Source organism: Bos indicus x Bos taurus, chromosome 20 (genome assembly GCF_003369695.1).
Source record: "Bos indicus x Bos taurus breed Angus x Brahman F1 hybrid chromosome 20, Bos_hybrid_MaternalHap_v2.0, whole genome shotgun sequence".
Lineage (NCBI taxonomy): Eukaryota > Metazoa > Chordata > Mammalia > Artiodactyla > Bovidae > Bos > Bos indicus x Bos taurus.
This window is the reverse complement of record NC_040095.1, coordinates 39419134-39446659: the sequence shown is the minus strand read 5'-3', so window position 1 is coordinate 39446659 and position 27526 is coordinate 39419134.

Here is a 27526-nt window from a genome sequence, read left to right as displayed (position 1 = left end):
AGACGCGGCCCTTAGAGAGCCTGGGCCGGGCCCTGCGTGGGATGTCAGCGGAGCATCTCAGCACATGCACCCCCCAGCCCCCCGGGTGTGGGTCCTTTTGTGGTGGGCCTTGTATGAGTCATTCATTTCTTAGTCCACAAACACTTACTGAGGAGCTGCTAAGTGCTAGAGAGGGAGGGGACACAACCCCCGCAGCTCTCTGGTGACGGGACCCAGGGGCAAAGCTTTGAGAGTCTGTGGGGGCGCCTCAAGTCCCTGCAATCTCCGCAGACCAGCGAGCAGCGGCAGGAAGATGCGGAAACAAAAGTCAGTGGGAATTTCACTCTGTCGCAAAGCCCTTCTCCTACCTCCGGAAGGACCCCAACTCTGTTAGATGCTTTCCTGTAAATAAACAACAGAGTTTATCCAGGGTGGCGACAGAGCTGAAAGTCCGAAATGATTTGAGCCAGAGGGGATTTTGAAGGTTAAGTGTGTTAAGCTAAGGAAGTATGAAACAGGATGCTGCGCCTAATAAGCACCATGACTTTAAAGCGGTAATGATTACTTTGCTCGGGAAGAGATGACTTTCTTCCTAAACATAAAGATTCTTGTTCCTTTACAGTTTATAAGCTCACATTCTTGACAGGCCACTTAAAAGAGAATTGTGTAAAAATCTGATTTTAAGTTGCAGTTTTTCTGCTTATCCAAAAATTAATGTTTCCCATAAATATTAAAATGTACATCATATACTAATTCTCTTATAAGGAGGGTTGTCCTTTTTTCTGAATGTATGTACTTTGCAATTAGTTAAGGTGTTAAAGGAAAATGAAAAGATGATAGTAGTAAAGAGTAACTGCTTTTTAAATATCCTTGTGTAAAAAAAGAAATAAAATAAATAAATATCCTTGTGTGATAAAATGTTGACAGTCCTATGTTAATCCCCCATATTCTTAAGTTTTATTATTCTTTATTATTATGCTGATATAATTTATTTTATTTATTATATACAACATTATATAATGTAATTTATTATATAATAATATAGTAATGTTGGACTTCCCTGGTGGTTCAGATGGTAAAGAGTCTGCCTGCAATGCAGGAGACCTGGGTTTGATCACTGGGTCAGAAAGGTCCCTGGAAAAGGAAATGGCAACCTACTCCAGTATTCTTGCATGAGAGAATTCCATGGACAGAGGAGCTTGGTCGGTTATAGTCCATGGGGTTGCAAAAAATCGGACATGACTGATTAACACTTTTACTTTATAGTAATGTTATTATTATTTACACATTTATTATTATTTAAGTGACAGAGCAAATATGTAACTACCTCTTTCTTCTTAGAAGATTACCACCACCACCCCACACTGCTCACCCCCCACCAAAAAAAAATCAAGAAACAGAAATGCAGCTTCATCTGTGATGGGACCAGGCAACATCTGTGACCTCACTGATCCCCACTGCAGTACCTGGAGTGAAAGTGTTAGACGCTCAGTTGTGTTTGACTCTTTACGACCCCATGGACTATAGCCCACCAGGCTTCTCTGTCCTCCACTGTCTCCTGGAGTTTGCTCAAACTCATGTACATTGAATCAGTGATGCCATCTAACCATCTCGTCCTCTGCCATCACCTTCTCCTTTTTTGCCTTCAATCTTTCCCAGCCCTGGAGCAGTTGCTATCTGCTGGCTGGAGAGAAACAAAGGTTATCTACTCACCCATTCAAAGAAGCTCGAGTTCTATGCTGTGATCTAGGAAGAATCCTGTGTGTCAGGAGGCTCAGTGTGTCAGATATAAATTGCTGAGTAATGAACAGTCAGTCCCCAACACAGTAGCTTAAAGAAACATCCCGGGGGACTTTCCTGATGGTCCAGTGGTTGAGAATCCACCTTCCAGTGGAGGGGACTCAGATTTGATCCCTGGTCAGGGAAACAAGATCCCATATGGGGACAACTAAGCCTAAGTGCCACACCTAGATAGCCCTTGAGCCTCAGTGAAGGATCTTGTATGCCTCAACAAGGACCCAATGCAGTCAAAAAATAAATACAAAAAAAAAAAAAGAACATATGTTTTATTTGCTAAGGATCCTGGGGGTCAGCGGTTGCAATGGGTTCAATAGACACGTCTTTGAGTGTCTCTCTCGGGGGTACTTACGAGGCAGAAGTCTTCCTGTTTGGCTGGGACTGGTCCTTGATGGTATCCCTTATGTGTCTGGCAGTTGGAGCTGGGAAAACAAATTCAAGGAATTCAGCCTGCCTCAAACTTTCTCCATAACAACTTACAAGATTAGAAGTCAGTAGAGCAATGCCTTCCAAGTTTAAGAAGGAAAAAAGTGACCTGGAAATAAGGCTACAGAAACATGTTTTCAAATGTACAAGAATTCAAGGAATATATCTTCCACATGCTTTCTTTGAATTAATCACTGAAAGGTGAAGTTTAGCCAACTGTTATGGACTGGATTTTGTATGCCTTCCTCATCGCCCCACACACAAATATTTATATATTGAATCTTCATTCCCAGTGCCTCAGAATGTGACTGTATTTGGAGGCTGAGTCTTTAAAGAGGTGTGTGCATGCTAAGTCACTTCAGTCATGTCGGACTCTTTGAGATCCTATGGACTTTACTCTGCCAGGCTTCTCTGTCCATGAGATTCTCCAGGCAAGAATACTGGAGTGGATTGCCATGTCCTCCTCAAGGGGATCTTCCCAACCCAGGAATCGAACCTGTGTCTCTTACATCTCTTGCATTGGCAGGTGGGTTCTTTACCATTAGAGCCACCTGGGAAGCCCCTTTAAAGAGTTAAAATGAGATCACTGCAATGGGCCTGAATTCAGTATGACTAGTCCCAGTAAGACGGAGAAGGCAATGGCACCCCACTCCAGTACTCTTGCCTGGAAAATCCCATGGACAGAGGAGCCTGGTAGGCTCCAGTCCATGGGGTCACTAAGAGTTGGACATGACTGAGCGACTTCATTTTCACTTTTCACTTTCATGCATTGGAGAAGGAAATAGCAACCCACTCCAGTATTCTTGCCTGGAGAATCCCAGGGACAGAGGAGCCTAGTGGGCTGCCGTCTATGGGGTTGCATAGAGTCGGACACGACTGAAGCGACTTAGCAGCAGCAGCAGCAGTCCCAATAAGAAGAGGAAATTTGGCACAGGCCCATACAGAAAGCATATAATGTGAAGACACAGGGGGAAATCAGCCATCTACAAGCCAAGCAGTGAGGCCTCACAAGGAACCCACCCTGAAGACACCTCGATCTCAGACTTCTAGGCTTTAGGACTGAGAGAAAATAGCTTTCTTTTGTTTAAGACACCCCATGTGTGGTACTTTGTTATGGCAGCCCTAGCAAACAAATACACCAACCAAGAAAAATGAAAAAAGAAGTGGGGTGAGCACTGAAGCATGTCACCACAGGGCTAACTCTAACACAAATGGGGCAAGCGTTACACACGGGCTGAGCATCTGTAAGCTCATAAATCCATCTTTAAGGGACTTGGGCTCCACTTGCACTGAGGCCCCCAGGTAACTATCATATCGGGCCAGTCATTTGGGTTCACTGTGCTGCACTGAGCTTCAACATAATGAATAACTTTCAAGTCAGGCTCTAGAGAGTCCTAGGCATTCAGGACAAGGGCTTCAGGGATTTCCAAGAAAATGAGGAGGCGAAGAAATTCTTTATCAATGTTATTCTTTGTCATTGTTATTCTTCTCTCCCCATCCTCAGTCAATGACTAGGTTCTCACAATCAGACATCAGTGGGGCGGGGAATTTTGCTTAATAAGAAGACAAACAGCAAAAAGCTTTTGCAGCAACATTTATGGACCTAGAGATGATCATACTAAATGAGTGAGTCAGAAACAGAAAGAAAAATACCATATGGTATCACTTACAAGTGGAATCTACTTCTGCTTTATTGACCATGCCAAAGCCTTTGACTATGTGGACCACAACAAACTATGGAAAAATCTTAGAGCTGGGGATACCAGATCACCTGACCTGCCTCTTGAGAAATCCGTATGCAGGTCAAGAAGCAACAGTTAGAACTGGACATGGAACAACAGACTGGTTCCAAATAAGGAAAAGAGTATGTCAAAGCTGTATATTGTCACCCTGCTTATTTAACTTATATGCAGAGTACATCATGAGAAATGCTGGGCTGGATGAAGCACAAGCTGGAATCAGGATTGCCAGGAAAAATATCAATAACCTCAGATATGCAGATGACACCACCCTTATGGCACAAAGCAAAGAAGAACTAAAGAGCCTCTTGATGAAAGTGAAAGAGGAGAGTGAAAAAGTTGGCTCAAAACTTAACATTCAGAAAACTAAGATCACGGCATCTGGTCCCATCGCTTCCTGGCAAATAGATGGGGGAAACAATGGGAACAGTGACAGACTTTATTTTTTTGGACTTCAAAATTACTGCAGATGGTGATTGCAGCCATGAAATTAAGACGCTTGCTCCTTGGAAGGAAAGTTATGACCAACCTAGATAGCATATTCAAAAGCAGGGACATTACTTTGCCAACAAATGTCCACCTACTCAAAGCTATGGTTTTTCCAGTAGTCATGTATGGATGTGAGAGTTGGACTATAAAGAAAGCTGAGTGCAGAAGAATTGATGCTTTTGAACTGTGGTGTTGGAGAAGACTCTTGAGAGTCCCCTGGACTGCAAGGAGATCAAAACAGTCCATCCTAAAGGAAATCAGTCCTGAATATTCATTGGAAGGACTGATGTTGAAGCTGAAACTCCAATACTTTGGCCACCTGACACAGAACTGACTCATTTGAAAAGACCCTGATGCTGGGAAAGATTGAAGGCAGGAGGAGAAGGAGATGACAGAAGATGAGATGGTTGGATGGCATCACCGACTCAATGGACATGAGTTGGAGTAAACTCCAGGAGTTGGCGATGGATAGGGAGGCCTGGCGTGCTGCAGTCCATGGGGTCACAAAGAGTCGGACACACCTGAGTGGTTGAACTGAACTGACAAGTGGAATTTAAAATACGACACAAATGAACATACCTACGAAACAAAAACATCCCCACAGGCATAGAGAACCGACTTGTGGTTGCCCAGGGGGAGGGACTGGGGGATGGAAGGATTGGAAGTTTGGGATTAGCAGATGCAAACTATCATATAAAGGATGAATAAAAACAAGGTCCTACTGTATAGCACAGGGAGCTATATATTCAGTAACCTGTGATAAATCATAATGGGAAAGAATATGAAAAAGAATGTATATCTCTATAACTGAGTCACTTTGCTGTGTTCAGTTGCTCAGTCGTGTACGACTCTTTGCAACCCCATGGATGGCAGCACACCAGGATTCCCTGTCTTTCACCATCTCCCAGAGCTTGCTCAAACTCGTGTCCACTGAGTCAGTGATGCCATCCAATCATCTTGTCTTCTGTTGCCCCTTCTTCTCCTGCCTTCAATCTTTCCCAGCATCAGGGTCTTTTCTAATGAATTGGCTCTTCGCATCAGGTGGCCAAATAATTGAAGCTTCAGCTTCAGTCCCACCAATGAAAATTCAGGCAGGGCTGAATTCCTTTAGAATTGACTGCTTTGATCTCCTTGCAGTCCAAGTGACTCTCAAGAGTCTTCTCCAAATCACAGTTCAAAAGCATCAATTGTTTGGTGCTCAGCCTTCTTTATGGTCCACCTCTCACACCCATACATGACCACTGGAAAAACCATAGCTTTACTAGACAGACATTTGTTGGCAATGTAATGTCTCAGCTTTTTAATATGCTGTCTAGGTTGGCCATAGTTTTTCTTCCAAGGAGCAAGCATCTTTTAATTTCATGGCTGCAGTCACCATCTGCAGTGATTTTGGAGCCCAAGAAAATAAAGTCTGTCACTGTTTCCATTGTTTCCCTATCTTTGCCTTGAAGTGATGGGACAGGATGCCATGATCTTAGTTTTTTGAATACTGAGTTTTAAGTCAGTATTTTCACTTTCCTCTTTCACCTTCATCAAGCTCCTCTTTGCTTTCTGCCATAAGGGTGGTGTCATCTGCATATCTGAGATTATTGATATTTCTCCCAGCAATCTTGATTCCAGCTTGTGTTTCATCCAGCCCAGCATTTCTCATGATGTACTCAGGATAAATGATGTACTCATGATACATTATAATGGGGAAGAATATGAAAAAGAATGTATATCCATATAACTGAATCATTTTGCTGGACAGCAGAAACTAAACACAACATTGTAAATCAACTCTACTTCAGTAAAATTGTTTTAGAAAGCTTCTTAGTGGCTGACCTGGAATTATTCCTTAATTTCTCCTTAAGGAACCTCATGGAAGGCAACACCCATCACGTAAGAGGCACCATCACATGCTGCACATTTTTAGGGGAAGAAATCTTCTCTCCCTTGTCAGGATCTCTGGAAGACTTTTAACGGAGGGCTGCAATGTTCTCAAGGTGTGTGGCGTGTAGGGCGAAGGAAGGACGGATGGCCAGAGAGCATGGATGAGCATTGTCTGAAGAGAGACTGCCAGGATGTTCCTCTGGGGCTCACGTTCTGGCTGCAGCAGTTGTTTCCCTTCCAGGAAATTTCAGACAAGTTCACAGACCACCATGAGCTTGCAAACAAACTGCTAATAAAGAGGCTTCCAGCTGGGGTGGAGCAGGAAAGGGAGAAGCCCTGAGACCATTCACCAAACAGAAACAGAAAAACAAGTGGTGCACGGAGGACAGGGGCTGCACGTTAACCTGTGTGCTGGGGGGCCCAGAGGCCACGGGAAATGACCAGGGCTCAACAAAGGCTTCAGAGGCAGGCGAGTATCAGGCCCTGGAAGGCAGCCGGGGTGACCTAGGTCTCCTTTGCTGGGTTTCTAACGGCTCCTCTGAGAACCGGCGCTGGAGGAGAGTGAGGAAAGCAGCCGGTTGCCGGACTGAGTCCTCGCAGAGCAACTTGGACGGCCTTTTCCTGTGATTTAACAGTCTTGGTTGACTCTGAAAGGGGAACGTAGTGCAGCTGGCCCATAAAACTGCCGCACTTCAGGGTTTGGAAAAAACCCTCTTCAGAGAGAGTCAGAACGCCGGAGGGGTGACCGGGGCCAGAGCTCACGGCTGGCTGGGGAAAGCAGCTGTCCCCAGGGTGGCCGGGTCAGCGAGCGAGACATCAACCCCGGCAGAGCTGCGGCATCACAAGTGCGTGGGCGCATGCGCTGTGGTCCTCACGCAGACAGGCTCGCTTCCATTTCCTGGGTGGCCTGAGACCTGGCCGTCCACCCGGGGCGATCCTTGCGTCTCTTGGCTAGGAAGCAGAGGAGGACGTGCTGGGAGATGGGGCCATGCGGGACGCATGCTTTGTCACAGCGAACTCTGTTCTAACAGACCCCACGAGCAGGTTCAGATTTCAGCTCCCCACTCGGCCAGAGACTTCCGCTTGTTGCTTCTTTCTGGAGAAGGGAATGGCTACCCACTCCAGTATTTTTGCCTGGAGAATTCCATGGACAGAGGAGCCTGGCCGCCTGCAGTCCATGGGATCCCAAAGAGTTGGACACTGCTGAGCCACTTTCACCTTCTCCCCCATGCAGAACATCACTTGGTTATTCATTGACATGTTCAGTTGGTATAAAAGAGCCATTAGAATGGCAACAGTGATGACTTGGCCCAGCACTGTGCCAGCTGCTGTAGTGAAAGAACGGAGTTAGGCACTGTCTTAAACAGAGTTAGGCACTGTCTTTTGAGGGTATGAGATGGGTGGAGGAAATGCATGTTATTTCTTTGATTTGTTTAACTCTCATGTAGTAAGTGCCCATTTATGCGCAGACCACTGTTCTCAGCACCTAATACATTTAATCCACCTCACAATCCCATATTGCCATTTTACAGAGGAGAAAAATAGAGGCAAAGGAACCTGCCCCAGGACCACACAGCTAGGAAGAGGTTAGCTGAGGTCAGTCGGGCTTTAGCACCCATTCCTTTAAATATTACACCATTAAACAGATAAATGGAATGAAGAGTCTATAGACTATGCTTGAATGAAGAGTCTGCTTGGTGCTTGGAAAGTACAAAAGGGGGATTTTTCTTTTCACAGAGATTGGGAGTCAGGGTGGATTTCTCTGAAATGGTAATAACAGAAAGGAGGAAGTCTGTTCCACAAGAAGAGAAATACGAAAGCAAAGGTCTGGGGTGAGAAAAGTCATGGTGAACTCACAACCCTTGGAGGGAAGTCAGTGCTGTCATGGGAACGAGGTGAGCACCAGGCAGGATGGGGAGAGACAAGGTTGGAGGGTAAGGTCAAGCCATGTTCATTTTCCTTTGGCAGATCTCAAGGTAAGGTGATAAAGGGTGTGGCAGTGGCAGGGTTGGGGGTGGGGGGGTCTGTCTTTAAGAAATCAGACATATAATATAGCATGACCGTGTGGGGAAGTTGCCAGTATTCATTTTGAAAAGCCCCCGTTGCATATTTCACATATACTTGACACTCACAACCACCCTGTAAGGAATTAGATAAAATTAACCTCTTTGTGATTGCACCCCACCCCACCCCTTCCTCATACCCACTCCCCCTCCTTCCTACTGCTAGTGGAGCTCTGTTCTGGGAGGCCATGCATTCAGCCGTGACAAGCACCCCCATCCTAGCCTCCACCACGGCTGGGGTGGCTCTGCACCCTTACTGGCCAATGAGACATTGGCGGGGATTCTGGGAAGCCTTTTGCTTTTCCTGACAAGAGGCACAGATGTGAGTCCATCACCACTTTCTCTTCCTCTGTACCTGGAAAGGGACAGGATGTCTGTAGCTGCAAGAACTATTGTGCAACATGATGCAAGAAGCGTAGGAGAAAAGCCAAGAGACTCTGAGAAGCTGGCTCTGAACTGGTGCCAGCAGCCACCCACAGCTAGACTTGTTATGGGGGTGAGGGGTCAACCCTTATTCCTTTCAGCCACTTCTATAACTGAGAATTCTATTACTTGTATGTTCCTCCTAAAGAAAACACTGTTACACTCTATGCAAACTCAGGATGAGAAAATTTCAGACTTAGCAGAGAGGAGATTTAACCCCCAATTCACCTGAGTCTTCATCCAGTGTGCCTCCACCATTCTTAAAAGAATGCTCACCTTGCCTTTGGTATTTCTATGTGTGTTTACCTTTCTTGGCATTGCACATGCCAGACTCCAAATCTGCATTGCCCCGAGCACCTTCCAGGCAGCCATGATTTGAATCAGGTGGCCCCACCCTCTTTAAGGGACCAAACAGAAGTCCCTGACCCAATAGCATCAAACTAGTCAAAAGCCCATGATATGGTCTGCTCTGGAAAAGAAGAATTGGCCAAATAAGGATTTCTCTTCCAGGGATTTGAACTAGGGAGTTCTGGGTTATTGGAAAAGGAAACAGAAGAGCTGAAGTGGGAAGGTAAGACCACCTGGAAGGATCTCGTGTCATCTAAGTTATGAGGAAGCCAAAACCATGAGAAGCGGAAGTTGCAAAGTAGAGAAAGTACATAAAAGCAGAGAAGATGGGCTAGTATACCAAGAGTAGGGCAGTAGAAGCCGTCAGCCCAAGCTGTAAAGTGCAGGCTTCACTCGGACAGAATTTAAACACAGTCATGAAACCCACCTGTAACTGATCTTTTACAGTATCACTTGGGCTTCCCAGGTTGCGCTAGTGGTAGAGAACCTGCCTGCCAATGCAGGAGAATTGGAGATACAGGTTTGATCCTGGGTTGGGAAGATCCCCTGGAGGAGGGAATGGCAACGCCCGCTAGTATTCTTGCCTGGAGAATCCCATGGAGAGAGGAGCCTGGTGGGCTACCATCCATGGGATCACAAAGAGTCAGACACAACTGAAGCAACTTAGCACACACACATGTTCCCTGGCAAGTCTAAACAAGAAAAGAAAATAACTCTTTTGTTGGTCTAAGTTCTGAACTATTGCTGTGATTATTGCTGAGTTTTAATAATACATATGGAAGTTTCAAATGAACATGCTTTTCATAACCAACCCTTTGAGAACACTATATTCTATGCAGAAGTTAATTCCGAGAACTTGAAGTATGTGGTCAGACCCAACACATGTAGACTCAGCTCCACATATTCTTTTCAAGAATAAATTTTTCACAGTTTAGAACTGATGAAACTATCTTAGGATATATCTTATTTCTCCAAAACCCTGGAGTATGACAGATGCCTGCGTTTAAATACTAATTCAAAATAGACCATGACTACGTAATGTTTGTAAAGAAGAAGCACAGTTTGGGTTACTCCAATGCTGTCATTGCCCATGACTACTGGAGTTTTCAATTTGTGCTTAAAATCTAAAATCACAAAGTAGATTATTTTTGTTTAGAAAGTGCAAAATTAAATTCATTCATGTTTACATTGAAATATAGTCTTCTTTCTAGATTGTGAATTGGAGTGGGTTACCATGCCTTCCTCCAAGGGATCTTCCAGACTCAGGAATCAAATCCAGATCTCCCACATTACAGGAAGATTCTTAAGTGAAGCCCAAGAATACTGGAGTGGGTAGCCTATCCCTTCACCAGGAGTACTTCCTGACCCGGGAATCAAACCAGGGTCTTCTGCCTTGCAGGTGGATTCTCTACCAGCTGAGCTACCATAAAGCCACTGAAATACAGGGATACTTTCTTATAGCCACTAACTGTACATAACTATTATGCCTAAGAGTTTTGTCCTTTTTTTTTTTTTTAACAAAGTTCCATTATTTATTGAAACTCATCTGATTTCTCCTTTGTGAGTTTAAAAAATTTTGTTTATTGGGGTATAGCTGATTTACAGTATCTTAAAAGGTTTGTTTTTTTTTTTTTTTTTAATATTTATTCATTTACATAATTGGCTGCTCTGGGTCTTAGTTGTGGCTTGTGGGATCTTGAACCTGCAGAGTCTTAGCCACTGGACCACCAGGAAAGTCAGCCTAAGACCTTTTTAAAACACATGATTCTAGGCACCACCAAAGACTACAAGATCAGAATCTTCTGTCACTGTGTCTGATGATGTATAATTGTAAACTGTTATTCTGCCTGAAACGGCAGACTATATAGTCCTTGCCACCCCCCAACCCCCACCATGTTGTCTGCCTGCTTTTTGCCTGTAAAAAAACTTTAATCAAAGAATAAGTTTAATCAGAGAAGTGAGAAATGATGAAACAAAGGAAAACAGTCTAAGGAGACTAAATAATAATAATGTAATCATTAAGCATAGTTGAGGACATTTAGTTCTTTCTCAAGGGCTGTAGATAATATTCTGAGCCATATCCTGTGAACTAAACCCCCAGGTGGAAAAGTTAATGACATGATGACCCAGACTGTACCCAGGACTTGAGCTACCACAATTCCGAGAATTGACAGCAAAGAAATGGGAACAAATGCGCCCCGGAACTGAAGATTAACTGTACCTAAAACAACCAAGATGATGCTAGTCAGACTACTGATGATAATTGGAAGATGAGTGTACTGTTTCTGCATGTAACTCCCCACACACACACTTTATCTATAAAAACTCTCACCCTCTGCTTGTCAGGAGTGGAGGGGAGTCGGCCTTTGAACAGATGTACATCACCCTCCTCCCCAGTTGCCGGCATCTGAAATAAAGCAAACTTTCCTTTCCACAACCTGGCCTGTTTACTGGCTTTTGAGAGGCAAACAGCCAGACCTCCCCGCAACGCATACTTTTTGGTAACATGCCTGGTTTGGGAACCAAAGCTTAAATCACCCTAAAGAGATAGATATATGTTTGCATTCACCAAGTAGTAACTACCCAGAGCATAGATATGGTACTTAGAGTTAATCCAAATCTTCAGAATTAACCCTGTATTTTTAACTGCTCTCCATAATAGAAATATCACTGATGGATTTAGTGTAGAGATCAGCATGAAGTGATTTGTGGAGGTATTTGCCATCCCCAGCAGAAGAGTTTTCAGATATAGTGACTGCCTGCCAGCATTGACTGCCATTGAAAACCATGCTTTTGCTAAGCATGTGGCAGACACTGGGCAGATTTGCACAATAACAGACAATTGCTGGGGCTTCTTGACCCGAGAACTCAGGAACTCCCAGCATGAGACGGTCTGACACAGCTTCTCTCACTTGCCTGGATTCACACACTTGCTTTAGTTTTTGTGGTGTTTTCCAGGTGTCGGCAGTAGCTGAGGCATGTACTTGGTAACAGGTATCTTCTTTCAGGGGTCTCCCACACACTTTGGTTTCCAGGCCAGTTGGCAAGGCTTTTGGAATGCAAGCGAGAGCCTAGAAGAGTGAAGGAAAAGGCAGGACCTGGTTTAGAGGTTTCATCTGATGACAAAGGATGATGGTGAATGTTGTTGATGGCCAGCATGCAGCAGGACCATCCCTGGGCTTCTTAAGGAGCTCTAAGTGATCACTGTGATTCTGTGTCTATACTGATGGCAGGAGAGCAGAGCAGCAAAGGGAAAGCATCCCCTTGACAGGTTCCAGGCAACTCCTTCCTGAGATCTTCATCCTTAATAGAAACTGGAGCAATCAAAGGGTCTTCCCTCTGCCTTCAAGCAGGATGCCCACCTAAACAATTCACACTGCTAAACAAAAGGACTCCTGGAAAGCTTATGGGCATGTTCCCACAACAGCCCAGGAAAGCCCAAATTAGCAGTAATTATAGCTGAAGAGCTAACATATGTATAACATATATATTACTTTGCCAACAAAGATTCATATAGTCAAAGCTATGGTTTTCCCAATAGTCATGTATGGATGTGAGAGTTTGACCATAAAGAAGGCTAAGCCCCCAAGAACTGATGCTTTTGAACTGTGGTGTTGGAGAAGACTCTTGAGAGTTCCCTGGACTGCCAGGAGATCAAACCAGTCAATCTTAAAGGAAATCAATCCTGAATATTCATTGGAAGGACTGATGCTGAAACTGAAACTCCAATACTTTGGCTACCTGATGTGAAGAGCCAACTCATTAGAAAATACCCTGATGCTGGGAAAGATTGAGGGAAGAAGGAGAAGGGGATCACAGAGGATGAGATGCTTGGATGGCATCACCGGTTCAATGGACGTGAGTTTGAGCAAGCTCTGGGAGATGATTGACAGAGAAGCCTGGTATGCTGCAGTCCATGGGGTCACAAACAGTCAGACACGACTGATCAATGGAACAACAAATAGCTGAAGGGAGAAACATAGCTTGAAAGAATTATGGGTGTGACTTTTGGCAGGTGGCATGGAATAGAATGAAATAGAGAAAACACTGTGCATTCCAAAACCCACAACAAAAACACACAAAGGCTTTTTAGCATATCAGTGAAGTCTTCAGGCTACAGTCCCTAGGCTATGGCCTGGACTAAGAGACTGTGATGATTTGAAAGGTAAGCAGACCTTAGGCCCCTAACATTCTGCAACAAGGAAACAAGTAGTGAAAGCTGCTTAGCCACCCAAAATGACATATTTGGCTTCCTCAGAAATGGGCAAGGGGCATGATGAGGAAGCAACATCTTCCAGACCTAAGAGGGAAAATAGACTTGGGAACTACCCCCTGAACTGGGACCAAAATAAGAAACTTAACCTATTTCCAGAGTAGGGAGATCCAACCACAGTTCCCAGGAGTCTTCAGGGACCAGTAACTGCTATGGGCTCACATCCTTCCCCTGTGTGAATAGGAAAAGCTTTGCTGATTATCCCTCCCTAGTTCAGCTTTAATCTTTGGTGTATATGGAGAAGTTAACTAGGTTGCACCTGTATCCTGCCGTTCAAGGTGGTAGGCAGAATTTTAAAGATGTTTGTCCAAGACTACTGTCTCCTGCTGTTTAATAAAATACTAATCCATTTACCCATCACTTCATGGCAAATAGATGGGGAAACAGTGGAAACAGTGTCAGACTTTATTTTGGGGGACTCCAAAATCACTGCAGATGGTGATTGCAGCCATGAAATTAAAAGACACTTACTCCTTGGAAGGAAAGTTATGACCAACCTAGATAGCATATTGAAAAGCAGAGACATTACTTTGCCAACAAAGGTCCGTCTAGTCAAGGCTATGGTTTTTCCAGTAGTCATGTATGGATGTGAGAGTTGGACTATAAAGAAAGCTGAGCACCGAAGAATTGATGCTTTTGAACTGTGGTGTTGGAGAAGACTCTTGAGAGTCCCTTGGACTGCAAGGAGATCCAATTAGTCCATTTTGAAGGAGATCAGTCCTGGGATTTCTTTGGAAGGACTAATGCTAAAGCTGAAACTCCAATACTTTGGCCACCTCATGCAAAGAGTTGACTCATTGGAAAAGACTCTGATGCTGGGAGGGATTGGGGGCAGGAGGAGAAGGGGGTGACAGAGGACGAGATGGCTGGATGGCATCACTGACTCAATGGACATGAGTCTGAGTGAACTCCGGGAGTTGGTGATGGACAGGGAGGCCTGGTGTGCTGCAATTCATGGGATTGCAAAGAGTCGGACACAATTGATCGACTGAACTGAACTGAATCCAGTTACACCTGTCAAGGGTCTATGAAGTGAAAGTGAAAGCATTAGTCATTTAGTCAAGTCTGACTCTTTGCGACCCCATGGGCACTGTAGCCCACCAGGCTCCTCTGTCCATGGAATTCTCCAGGCAAGAATAGTAGAGTGAATTACCATTCCCTTCTCCAGGGGATTTTCCTGACCCAGGGATTGAACCTGGGTCTCCTGCATTGCAGGCAGATTCTTCACCCTCTGAGCCACGAGGGAAACTGTTTAATAAAATAGCAAACCAGTTACAGCTGTCAAGGGTCTTTACAGATTTAATTAATTTAAGACTACAGTTGGTTCTAATATGGGGAGATTATCTTGGATTACGTGGGTGCACTCAACCTAATCACACAAGTCCTTAAAAATTGAGAATTTTGTCCAATGAAAGCAGAGATGAGACAGAAGGGGAGATCACAGAATCAGATGAACTTGACCTGCCATTGCTGGTTTTGAAGATAAAAGAAGCCAAGGAATGCACATAGATTCTAGAAGCTGAGATTAAACTTCAGCCAACAACCAGTGAGGAAATAGGAACCTCGGTCTTAGAACTGTATGGAATTGAATTCTGTCATCAAGTGAAACTGGAAATAAATACATTTCGAGAGCCTCCAGAAAGAATGACATCCTTGCCAAAACCTGATTTCAACCTGGTGAAACTCTCAGCAGAAGATCATGCTGTATCCAGACTCTTGACAGAAAGAACTGTAACTTAATAAATTCATATTGTTGTTTGAAGTGAATACATTTATTTCAGCAGCAATAGAAAATGAATACACACCTTCTCCCATCAACAGCTTTCAAGAAATGACCTCTAGCTCTAGTCGCTTGCCTCTTTCATTTAAGACTTACCAGAATTGCAAGGTTCAGATAAGAAAAATGAATGTAGTTGATGCCTAAGTGCCAATAGATATTTAAGAAGCAATAAGTCACAAATCTGATCTTGCTCACTGACTTGAACCCATCTACGGTCATCATTTAAGAACTACAAGGTCTTCAAATTTGTTGAGGTGGGATAAAGATAAAATATGTCAGCAAATGGAATTGTGTACAACCCTCAAATCTATGTGTTTATGGGGAACTGAAAAACAATGTTTGAAGCAGGCTGCTCGAATTACAAGTATCCTTGTTGTTCAGTTGCTCAGTTATCTTTGACTCTTTGTGACCCCATGTACTGCAGTACGCCAGGCTTCCCTCTCCTTCACCACCTCCTGGAGCTTGCTCAAACACACGTTCATTGAGTTGGTGGTGCCATCCAACCATCTCATCCTTTGTCCTCCTGCCCTTAATCTTTCCCAATATCAGGGTCCTTTCTAATGAGTAGGCACTTCACATCAGGTGGTCAAAGTATTGGAGCTTCAGCTTCAGTATCAGTCCTTCCAATGAATTTTCATGGTTGATCTCCTTTAGGATTGACTGGTTGGATCTCCTTGCAGTCCAAGGGACTCTCAAGAGTCTTCTCCAGGACCACAGTTCAAAAGCATCAATTTTTCTGCACTCAGCTTTCTTTATGGTCCACCTCTCACACCCATACATAACTACTGGAAAAACCATAGCTTTGACTAGAGGGACCTTTGCCAGCAAAGTAATGTCTCTGCTTTTTAATATGCTATCTAGATTGGTCATCGCTTTTCTCCTAAGGAGCATTCTGGCATTGTGGAAAAAGCATCACATTATAATCTCTAAACTGCAGTTTTACTTTCTGTAAAGCAGACATGATATGATCTCCACCACAGATTACATTACTGTGTTGCCCTAATGGTCCGGGAGTGAACGACAGGAATGAAGACAGAACACGAAATCTGGGGCAATGGGTCACAGGACCTGCAGCCTCTATTGGACTGAGGTGCAGAGTGTACTCTGAGTTCAGCTTTTATTTCTAATTGCAGACTACAAGACTTTCTCAGATCTTTTCTTTCTTAAGACACATGCTGTGTTAATCACCTACTTCTAAATGTCATGGGTTACACTGAAATCATCCAGATTTCCTTGTGTTTATCCCAGGCCATTCCCTACTGAGCTAGTCTTGGGAACAATTAGCAAGTGATGTAGGTAACGTTCATGCCTGGTGCCGACCCCGTGTTCCAAGGTCCATGCTTTCATGATCCCAGTCATACTCCCTTCTGGGTCTGGCCTTGGGGTTTGTAACAACGAGATAACTCTTAAGAAAAACATGAAAGATAATCATTAACACAGTTTCTTAATATATGCTGTTTTTCCAGGTGTTATTTCTGTGGAATTTCTCAAGGCTATGAAAGTACATTATTAGGAATTCCCATTACTTTACTGTAGAAGTTCAGCCTTATGATATTTACCCACCTTGAATCACCCAGGTGCATTTTTTGTAAATTTTACCATATCTGCATGCTGCTTATTCTACTCTTTACCTAATATTTTCCTTTAATTTATGTACTTTGTACTTTTCACTTTTCAACATGCAATAAAATAATCACACAGCTATTAAAAAGTTTAAACCACTATCCATCTGTGCAAGTCCTAAAATTATTTCATGTGCTATTTTTTTGAGAAGCCATAAGCTGATACAGTCAAAATAAATAAATAGTAGCATATACTATACAAATGTTAAAAAATGAGTTATATATTTTCAAGCATTATTCAGAAATTTTATTTGGGGATAACAATTAAAAACAAAAACTTCCAGGGCCAGATATGTATGTTAATAATGCCCTGATCACATGAAGTTTTGTGCATTTGTTCAACAGATACCTCATGAGCATGTACTATTTGTTAAACACCATGCCAAGCTCTGGGAACAAGGATGAAAAAACAGATGCAATTCACAGTCCAGCGGAATAATGGAAATCCAACATTATACAAATAATGATTTAATTGCAAACGTTACATGTGCTGCAAAGGACTTTCATATCTAGATATTTGGTAGCCATCTCCCAGTTATAATATAAACTAAGCACTCTGTGGCTATTTAAACTATGTCTGCAAATATTTTGACCCTCTTCCTTCTGAGTGCTTAAGTTGGCATCCCCTCCCCTTAAATCTGGGTTCTTAATCAATAGAATAGCGCTTCCCTGGTGGCTCAGAGGTTAAAGTGTCTGCGTCCAATGCAGGAGACCCGGGTTTAATCCCTGGGTCGGGAAGATCCCCTGGAGAAGGAAATAGTAACCCACTCCAGTATTCTTGCCTGGAGAATCCCACGGACGGAGAAGCCTGGTAGGCTACAGTCCACAGGGTCACAAAGAGTTGGACACGACTGAGTGACTTCACTTCAATGCTACCTGAGGTCTGAGGTTCAGTATCAGTCACCTACTGTCCCACAACAAATTACCCCTCAAAATCAGTGACTTAAGATATCCAATATTTATTATCCACAGTCTCTATGGCTCAGGAATTTGGGAGTGGCTTACCTGGTGACTTTTGTCTCAGGGACTTTTATGAGGTTACAGTTAAGATATCAAACAGGGCTACAGTCATATAAAGACTTGACTAGGGCTGGAGGACACGCTTCCAAGATGGTTTGCTCACATGGCCGCTGGTAGGAGGCCTGTTTCATACCCTGTGGCTCCTTTCATAGGGTTGCTTGAGTATCACGGTAGCTGCCTTCCTCCAATCAAGTGACTCAAGGGGAAGCAAAGAGGAAGGCACAGTGCCTTTATGTCCTAATCTCAAAAATCACATTCTGTCACTTCTATACCATTCTGTTCATTAGAAGTGAATCACTAAATATATTTCATACTCAAGGGAGGGAAGTTAGGTGACCCTTTGTGAAGGAAAGAGTATCAAAATTTTAATACTAACATACCTTTCAGAAAATTGATGCTGTTTCCATGCAGCTTGCTGGTTAGGCTGAAGATGCATAAAACACTTCCTCCATGAGTTGCCATTAAAAAAAAAACATTCACATTGTCTAAGCGGGCCATGCTGTGAGGAAGTCCAGCCCACATGCAAAGACCAGTTGGTGCACCAGTTGGGAGCCCAGCTTAGGTCCCAGCAAGCAGTCAACATCAATGAAAGAAAGATAAATAGATGTTTCCAGATGATTCCAGCCCTCAATTGTTGAGACACCCTCAGCCATCATCTCTCTTAGCCATTGAATTTTCCCAGCTCCCCAGACATAAGTCGTCCCTAACTCTGAACTCAGCTTCTTCTCAGTACAGAAGGGGAGAGAGTATAGCACAGGGATTATAAGGGGTGGCTCTGAATTTCTGGAGCCAGGAAGCCCATCCTGCTCTGCAGCTTCAAACCACATGACCTTAGGCAATCTGCGGTAACTCCCTGTGCCCCAGGCTCTGCATCTCTAAATTAGGAGAACTAGTGCAGTCAGTCCTTTGTACCCTCAGATATGGAACTCTTGGGTATAGAAGACCAACTGCAAGGAACTTGAGCATCCACAAATTTTGTTTTCTACAAGGGTTCACAGATATCGAGGGATGACTGTACATATGTATGTGGGTTTTGAAGACTGAATGGAGTAACAGATTCAAAGTTATCATTATATAATGTATGCCAGATATTGCTATTGGGGCTTCCCAGGTGACGCTAGTGGTAAAAAACCCACCCATCAATGCAGGAGACATAAGACACATGGGTTTGATCCCTGGATCGGGAAAATCCCCTGGAGGTTGGCATGGCAACCCACTCTGGTATTCTTGCCTAGAGAATCCCATGGGCAGAGGAGCCTGGTGGGCTGCAGTCTATAAGGTTGCAAAGAATCAGACATGACTGAAATGACATATTATGCACTGATGTTGTTATTATCAATATTTTCATGATTATTTTAAATTCTCATTAAATCTGTTCCTCTTCTGATATTTCCCATATCGGTTCATGTCACTCCTGGCTCAACATTAAAGAAACAAAAAAAAGAACACTTCAATTCCTCCTTTTATTTCACCAACTGTTTTTTCTGGCTTTATTGAGATATAGTTGATACATAAAAATTTATATATTGAAATGTACAACTTGATATTTGATATACATGCAGTAACCACAATCAAGTTAATTAGCAGATCCATCACTCCACGTAGTTACCATTTTCCTCCTTGTATGTGTATGTGTGTGTGTGTTGAGAAACTTAAGATCTATCCTCTTAACAAATTTGAAGTACACGACACAGTATCGTTAATATGAGCACACTGCTGTACGTTATTATCTCCAAAACTTATTCATCTTGCATAACAGAAACTTTGTACCTTTTGACCAACCTCTCCCCATTTCTTCTTCCCACTATCCCCTGGCAACCACCATTCTACTCTCTGCTTCTGTGACTTTGACTATTTTGATTCATTGCAGCATTATTCACAACAGCCAAAATATGAAAACAACCTACATGTCCGTCAACAGATGAAGGGATAAAGAAGATACAGTGCATGTATACAGTGAAATAGTATTTGGCCTTTAAAAAGAAGGAGATTCCACCATTTCAACCACATCGCTGAACCTGGCGGATGTATACAGAATGAAGTAAGGCAGACAGAAGACAAACACTGCATGACCTCACTTACGTGTGGAATCTAAAATAGTCACTATTTATAATTGGTTGTCATCTTGTTGATTCTACTTCCGTAGTTTCCATTATCTTTACACTCTCAAAGCCAATTAAGGAGAAGGCCAAGTTCTCCATGGACACCAAACAATGAAAAAGGAAAAATAAACACCCTTGGGAATAATGAAGGCACTGTATCTACCCAAAGGATAGTGGCGAGTATAGTTGGAAGGAAGGTTTGGAGAAGTCCATGGTGCAGTCATAAGATAAGCTCTCAACAAAAGATCATGAGGGGAAATGTTTTGAGTAACTTCTCTTTCACCTATTTAAAAGGAATAACTTGCTTGAACTTACTCCCTCTTCTCCAACCTGTGATCTGGAACATGAGTGCCTGAGTCTGACTTTGACCATGGAGAGGAAGAAATGCATACTTTAATGGGTGGTGGAATAATCAGATGGAAAGAACCTGGTTCCCTGAATGATGTCCTGAGGTCGTGTTGCGCACCAGCCCTGACCTCTGTATGAGAAAGAGAGAAATAAACTTCTCTTGGTTTTCAGAGTCTCTGTGTTACACCAGCTTTGCCATCGAGTCCCTATGACCTGCTCCATCCATTGCCAAGGCAGGATGGATAGGGGCAGGGCATGGGGGTGGGGGGAAGACGAACCACTGTCTCAGATATGGTACTGGCTAGTCAAGATCCTGGAGTAGAAAATGTGCACATGTCTAGACAGACAACCTCAGACAGCCTCACAGAGCTCTGTCAGGCTGGCAAGGGGCAGGTGCAGTACAATAACCCCATGTTCCCCAGAGGAGCAAAGGAGTGGCTAAGAGAACTTGACCCACACCACCTGGTCCTATGCCTAGGCCCTCAATTAATTAATGTTCAAAAATAAACACAATTTCAGGTTATTTCTTCAGAGGTTCTATTATTTGAAGTTAGTTAGATTGCGAATAAAGGATTGCTACCAAACTTTTTTTACATCTAATACACATACAGAAAAGTACACAGAAGTGTATGACTCTAAATTATCACAAACTGAACACACCTATATAAACAGCACCCAGTACAAGAAAACAAACAAACAAACCAGGAGCAGAACCCCAAGGTCCCCGACTGTCACCCTTCTGGTCACTACCCCCACCCAAAGGACAATCACTTCCCCTGAGCCCACTGTTTTTTGCTCCATAGAATCAGACGTCAGTTCTTGCAAGTTTTTCCTTTGTGGGTCCAGCTCATGAAACCAGCAGTCTCCATTCTTCTTTTTAAACCTATTTCAAAAACAGAAAAGAAACCAAAACTTCGCATGCTCAACTTACCAGCTTTTCTCTGTTGGAGTTTTTTCGATCAATTCGACTTGGCAAACATTTACTCAGCTGTAAGCGGGGCGCTTCGTGTCTATTGAACAATGGGTTAGAAAGGCAAATTAGACAATCGTGTCCCTGTCTGCTAAAGTATCATGGACTGTGACTGGGTACCAGTGTGCTTTTAACCCTCTTTGGCAACTGTAAAGAGCAACATTCAATGCAAGAGACATAAGAGATGTAGGTTTGATCCCTGGGTTGGGAAGATTCCCTGGAGGAAGGCATGGCAACCCACTCCAGTATTCTTACCTGGAGGATTCCATGGACAGAGAAGCCTGGTGGGGTTGAAAAGAGTTTGACAGGACTGAAGTGACTTAGCACCCACACATGCGAAGACCCGCAAGATGGCCTTATGGATTGTATACAGCTGGCGTGCCGGTGCCTGGTAAACTGTGATTGGCATCTCAAGGTGTCTGGACTGGGTGCTTTTACAAGGATCCCTTAGATCTCCTAAGTGATGTGGAATTGGAGAATATGTGCAGATCTATTGGGGGTCGCACTATTTGAGGGGAATAATTTCCATAGCTGCTGCTGAAAACCCGTTAAATGTCAAATTGTCCTTTGGGTTTTGCAAAGTTCTTGGGTTGTCATGAAGACATCTCAGGGAAGGAGGTGGGCCTAGATGTAGCCATTTCTTGTCTGATAGCCTGTTTTCTGAGTGTATCAATCAGGGCTCCCTGTAATTCTCTAGGCACAACCAGTAATAGACAATCCATATGTGTGTGATGTGTGTATCTGCATAAAAATGTAGACACTACAGACAAACACAATTTTCACTTTAATTTCCACATTATGATGAAGATGAAGATGAGGAGGAGGAGGATGAAGATGAGGAATAAATGGCTATCTTGTAATGATATGTGTGGAGTGTGCGTGTGTGCTCAGGCAATTGTTTTGCTAAGAATGTGAATTCAAGTGCAGCTCAATATTAGCTTCAGTATAAAAACTGTACAGATTTTTGTATAGCTGATAAGATTCTTTGTAGAGAAAATACTTTTTTTAAAATGCAAGTTGTGGCTTTTTGAGGGGCTACTACATACAGTTAGAGTTTCAAGCTTCTGATGTTAAATGTTTCTAAATATTTAATGGTTTCTTTAATTTCTTGACTTGTGTATGGTAGCACAGCAAACTCATAGAAATTAGCATCAATAGCAACTTTTGGGTTTTCTAGAATGAGAATGTTGCGTTTTTTGGGTTTTTTTTGTTTAAATTTTGTAATAAAATTATATATATTAAAAAAAAAATAATTTCCACATTTAAGGAGAATCTTTCCCCTGTTTCCAGTTTTCAGAAGTCATGCTTCAGTAGTCATTACTTCTCAGAACCCACATGATATTTCTGTATCTTTGAAAAGCAGTTGACCGGCTTATCTTTGGTTTGTCCACCAAATCCCGCTTCTACCTTCCTGCCTCCTTCTCTGTGCCCCAAGAGAAGACCTCTGGCTCTGCTCCAACAGGCCCCTGGCCCTCTGGCTGCACAATTGTGTTCTGACCACGGGAAACAGTGCCAGATCAGAAGAGGAAGAGAGACGGCTGGGAGCATATGTTCCTCTGGCTCCCTCCCTGCCATGTCGCCTAGGGCTGGCTGCATCCCTCTTCCAAACTCAAGCCCTTTTCCCCTCTCTCTCCATCCCGCTCTCTCCATCTCTCTCTTGATGACTGCTCCCTCTTCTCCTCTCTTTCAGGCTGGCAAAGTGACCCATCACAACCACACATGGGTTCTGTTGTCATTTTATAAAACTTTCTTCAAAATATCTAGACTGAATGTGCCAGAAACATCGTTTAACTGATACAGCAGCCAAATCCAGTACTGAAACCTAGGTAGTGGCTCTCAGTGTGGCCCTCCCAGGCTTGTCGATAAAGATATTGTCTAATTTCTTAAAAAAAAATTATTTATTTATTTTGGCTTCCTCTGGTCTTAGTTGTATCTCTGGAGCACATGGGCTCAGTAGCTATAGTGCAGGGGCTTAGTTTATGTGGGATTTTAGCTCCCTGACCAGACATTTCCAGAGGTTAGGAGTCCTTGTGCCCAGTGGAGACTCAATAATAAAGTTGATGCCAGAGACATAAATCTACCACGATGACTGGATTTCTAAAATGCTTTTTTTCATTGATGATCTTCCTAGAAATTATTCCAGAGCATCTCTGCCCACCTTCATACTGTTCTAGCATTTTGGGGGAAAAGGTTGAAATGCAAATTCATGTCTGCATTTGATGATTGTTAGGGCTGTATAATGGGGCTTTCCTGGTGGCTCAGATGGTATGGAATCTGCCTGTGATGAAGGAGACACAGGTTCGATCCCTGGGTTGGGAAGATCCCCTGGAGAAAGAAATGGCAACCCACTCCAATATTCTTGCCTGGAGAATTCCATGGACAGAGGAGCCACGGGTTCACAAAGAGTCAGACATGACTGAGCAAGTTTCCCCTTTTCAGGGCTATGTAATATTTAGGCTCCATTCATTCTATAGATTTATTAATACTTAAACATAGTATATACATAACTCATCATACTTTTAGAGAGTTCTCCTCCACTGCTAATTGTCTTTCATTAGGAACCTGATAGCAGGATGTTTATTTTTTATTTTCATGAACTGGTCTGGATGTAGGCAGGAGAATAAGAACATACTTAAAAGAAATACTCAGTAAACAAAATGCCACCCCCAAATAAAACCATTCAAATATCCTGATATGTTATATTCAGATACTTTTCCAAGTAGAGATAAGTTTGTTTCGCAAACTATTAACTGTACATACTGCTTGTTTCTAACATTTTCTACCTTATCAGATATTTTAGAAAATTGAAATGCAGTTGATTTACAATATTAGTTTCAGGTGTACAACATACTGATTCAAAATCTTTATAGATTATACTCTATTTAAAGTTATAAAATATTGCCTCTATTTCCTCTGCTGTACAACAGACCCTTGTAGCCTATTCACTTCACCAAATATTTACCTTTTACAACATACTCATAATTAAAATTTTAATCATCTTTTTCAATTCTCTACAGTTAGAGATTCTAAATGTATTCTAATTTTTTCCAATGCAAATAACTTCTTTATGAACACTTAATATAAAAAGCATTTTTATGTTTTTATTTATGATTATTTCCTTAGGAATCACTCTCCCCCTCCAAGAAGGACCATGTCCAAGTACTATGGTCTCACAGCTCCTTCTATATCATAATCACATTTTCTATATTTGAATCATTACTAGATGAATGTCTGTCTATTAATGCTCAAAACTGATGACAGTCTGTTAAAGAGAGTCACATAATTTGCTAGAAGGAGTTGACTTTGGTACAATCTTTCAAAACCTTTGATAAACATTTCTTATTTCAATATATGTCACCTCTCTTAACCACTGCCTTGTTTTTGTATACTTATATTTATTTTGTATCAACTAAACTGTACATTGACTTGTTTTCCCCCATAGCATAAGGACATATACATATCCATTCTTAAGTAAAAATATTAAAGTGAAAGTGAAGTCACCCAGTCTTGTCTGACTCTTTGCAACCCCATGAACCCTAGCCTGCCTGGCTCCTCTATCCATGCGATTTTCCAGGCAAGAATACTGGAGTGGGTTGCCGTTTCCTTCTCCAGGGGATCTTCCCAACCCAGAGACTGAATCCTGGTTTCCCGCATTGCAGGCAAACTCTTTACTGTTTGAGCTACCTGGGAATCCCAAAAATGTTAAAAACCGTATCTTTTTGCCACAAACAACTGCTATTATCAGCATTATTATTTTTGAACTTTGAGTAGTAGAAATTAATTTTTTAAGTAAGTCATGGTTATGCCACTGGTCTCAGCTCTTTAACTGCTCTTCAGTTCAGTTCAGTCGCTCAGTCGTGTCCAACTCTTTGCGACCCCATGAATCACAGCATGCCAGGCCTCCCTGTCCATCACCAACTCCCAGAGTTCACTGAGACTCACGTCCATCGAGTCAGTGATGCCATCCAACCATCTCATCCTCTGCTGCTCCTTCTCCTCCTGCCCCCAATCCCTCCCAGCATCAGGGTCTTTTCCAATGAGTCAACTCTTCGCATGAGGTGGCCAAAGTATTGGAGTTTCAGCTTCAGCATCAGTCCTTCCAATGAACACCCAGGACTGATCTCCTTTAGAATGGACTGGTTGGATCTCCTTGCAGTCCAAGGGACTCTCAAGAGTCTTCTCCAACACCACAGTTCAAAAGCATCAATTCTTTGGCACTCAGCTTTCTTCACAGTCCAACTCTCACATCCATACATGACTACTGGAAAAACCATAGCCTTGACTAGATGGACTTTTGTTGGCAGAGTAATTGCTCTGCTTTTCAATATACTATCCATGTTGGTCATAACTTTCCTTCCAAGGAGTAAGCATCTTTTAATTTCATGTCTGTTCTTACCAAGCTGTGTTTCAAGAGCTTCTCTCTTAAGGAACCCTTGCATCCCATGCCAAGAGTTAGAAATGGATAGAGCAGATCTGGGATAAGGAGGCAGTTTTTCAGGTGAGTGCTTGAGCTCTCTTGAACTAGTGGCATGGAGAAGTGAAGGAAAATCGTATTAGAGAAAAATAAGTGATGACTTTGCATTGCTTTACAAACAGAACTAAGGGGGCGTGCAATAAAAGAGAATGGGAAAACCAATTGAATTGAGGTCATCATTAGCAGAGTATGACGCTGTTGTCCTCAGCAGTGGGTACAGTAGGCTGCAGAATTCCTGGACCCTCCAAGTAAAGCTAATGGAAACCAGTAGGTGGCAGTCATATGTCTAAAATAGCCCAGAACACCGCAGACAGAGTAATGAGTCTTCTGGGTGTTCAGGGTGTGCTTCCTCAGGCCACCTAACATCATGAATTCTCATTTCAGATTCAAATTTGGATGTATTTTACTGTTTCATGACATTTGTCAGTACTCATGATGACTGATGAAAATCATGGCCCAAAGCAGTTACTGTTCTCAAAGTTACCAGTGTGTGGTTTTTCCTTCCATTGTCCAGGAATTTATACTTACACACTGTGTGCTCCTATTTTTCCCCCCACCTTGGGAACTTGACACTACTTCTGCCTTAGAATTGATCATAAATGATATCCCAGGCAAATGTTTTTTTACAAAAAGGATGAGCAGAACAAGAAATTGGCCATTTGGGGTTTTGCTTTGTGTTAGCTGGGTTTTCTTGTTCAGTAGGTTTAAACAAAGCTTTTCGACATTCTCCTTTCCAAGCAAGACCAACACTAACAAACCAGGTTAGATCACAACAGTGTGAGATGCTAATCTATTTTGATAGATTCTTCTGTTGTAGGTCCTCACTCTATTCACTATGCATTGAAGTCTCTGAGTTTGAGCAGCAAGATATAAGAAATACAGATTGTTGCTGTTGTTTAGTCGCTCAGTTGTGTCCAATTTTTTGTGCCCCGTGCAGTGCAGCACACCAGGCTTCCCTGTCCTTCACCATCTCCTGAAGCTTGCTCAAACTCATGTCCATTGAGTCAGTGATGCCATCCAACCAGCTTGTACTCTGTCATCCTCTTACATAGGGAGCTGGGTGTTTGGAGTTTCATTTTGTGGGAGAAAGAAGTTTCTCTGAGCCTTTCCATATCGTATGATGGAAAAATATGATAAACCACTATTTCATGTAACAGAGCCCAGCAAGGCCAATGGACTGAGTGTTGGTTACAGGTTACTCCTCACCTGAGTTCACAGGAGTACTGCTCTCTGCAAAAATCTCTGACTCTGGCCCCGGGTCGTCAGGGGACTGTGCCCTAAGTTGCCATGTTTGACAACTGTCTGCAAAAATAAACTGTTTTGGCTGCCACATAAGATTGAGAGGTTCTCAGTTTCATTGTATTGACCTCCCCAAATGAAGAATGTCCTCCACACTCTGAAACAAGAAGTCATTCTGAGGTTATATATAAGCACAAGTTATTTATGGATACACTGATTACAGAACATGTTATAGCTGAGCCCTAAGTGCTGCTGAATTCACAATAACATCAACTCTGGATTATGTTTCATCAGTGCCTATGGGGCACACTGGGGATAGACCCTCCCCACTCACCAAACACTCGTTTTGTTTCAAATACTCATTCTTGACCAGGAACATTTCATTATGGAGGACAGTTTCACTCTTCATGGTGGTAGAACTTTGCCCTGTGTCCTTTACTGCCCACTCTTTATTCTTCTCCTTTAAAAAAAAAATGTTCATTTATTTGGCTGCACTGGATCTTAGCTGCAGAATGTGGGATCTAGTTCCCCAACCAGGGATCAAAGCCGGGCCCCCTGCAAC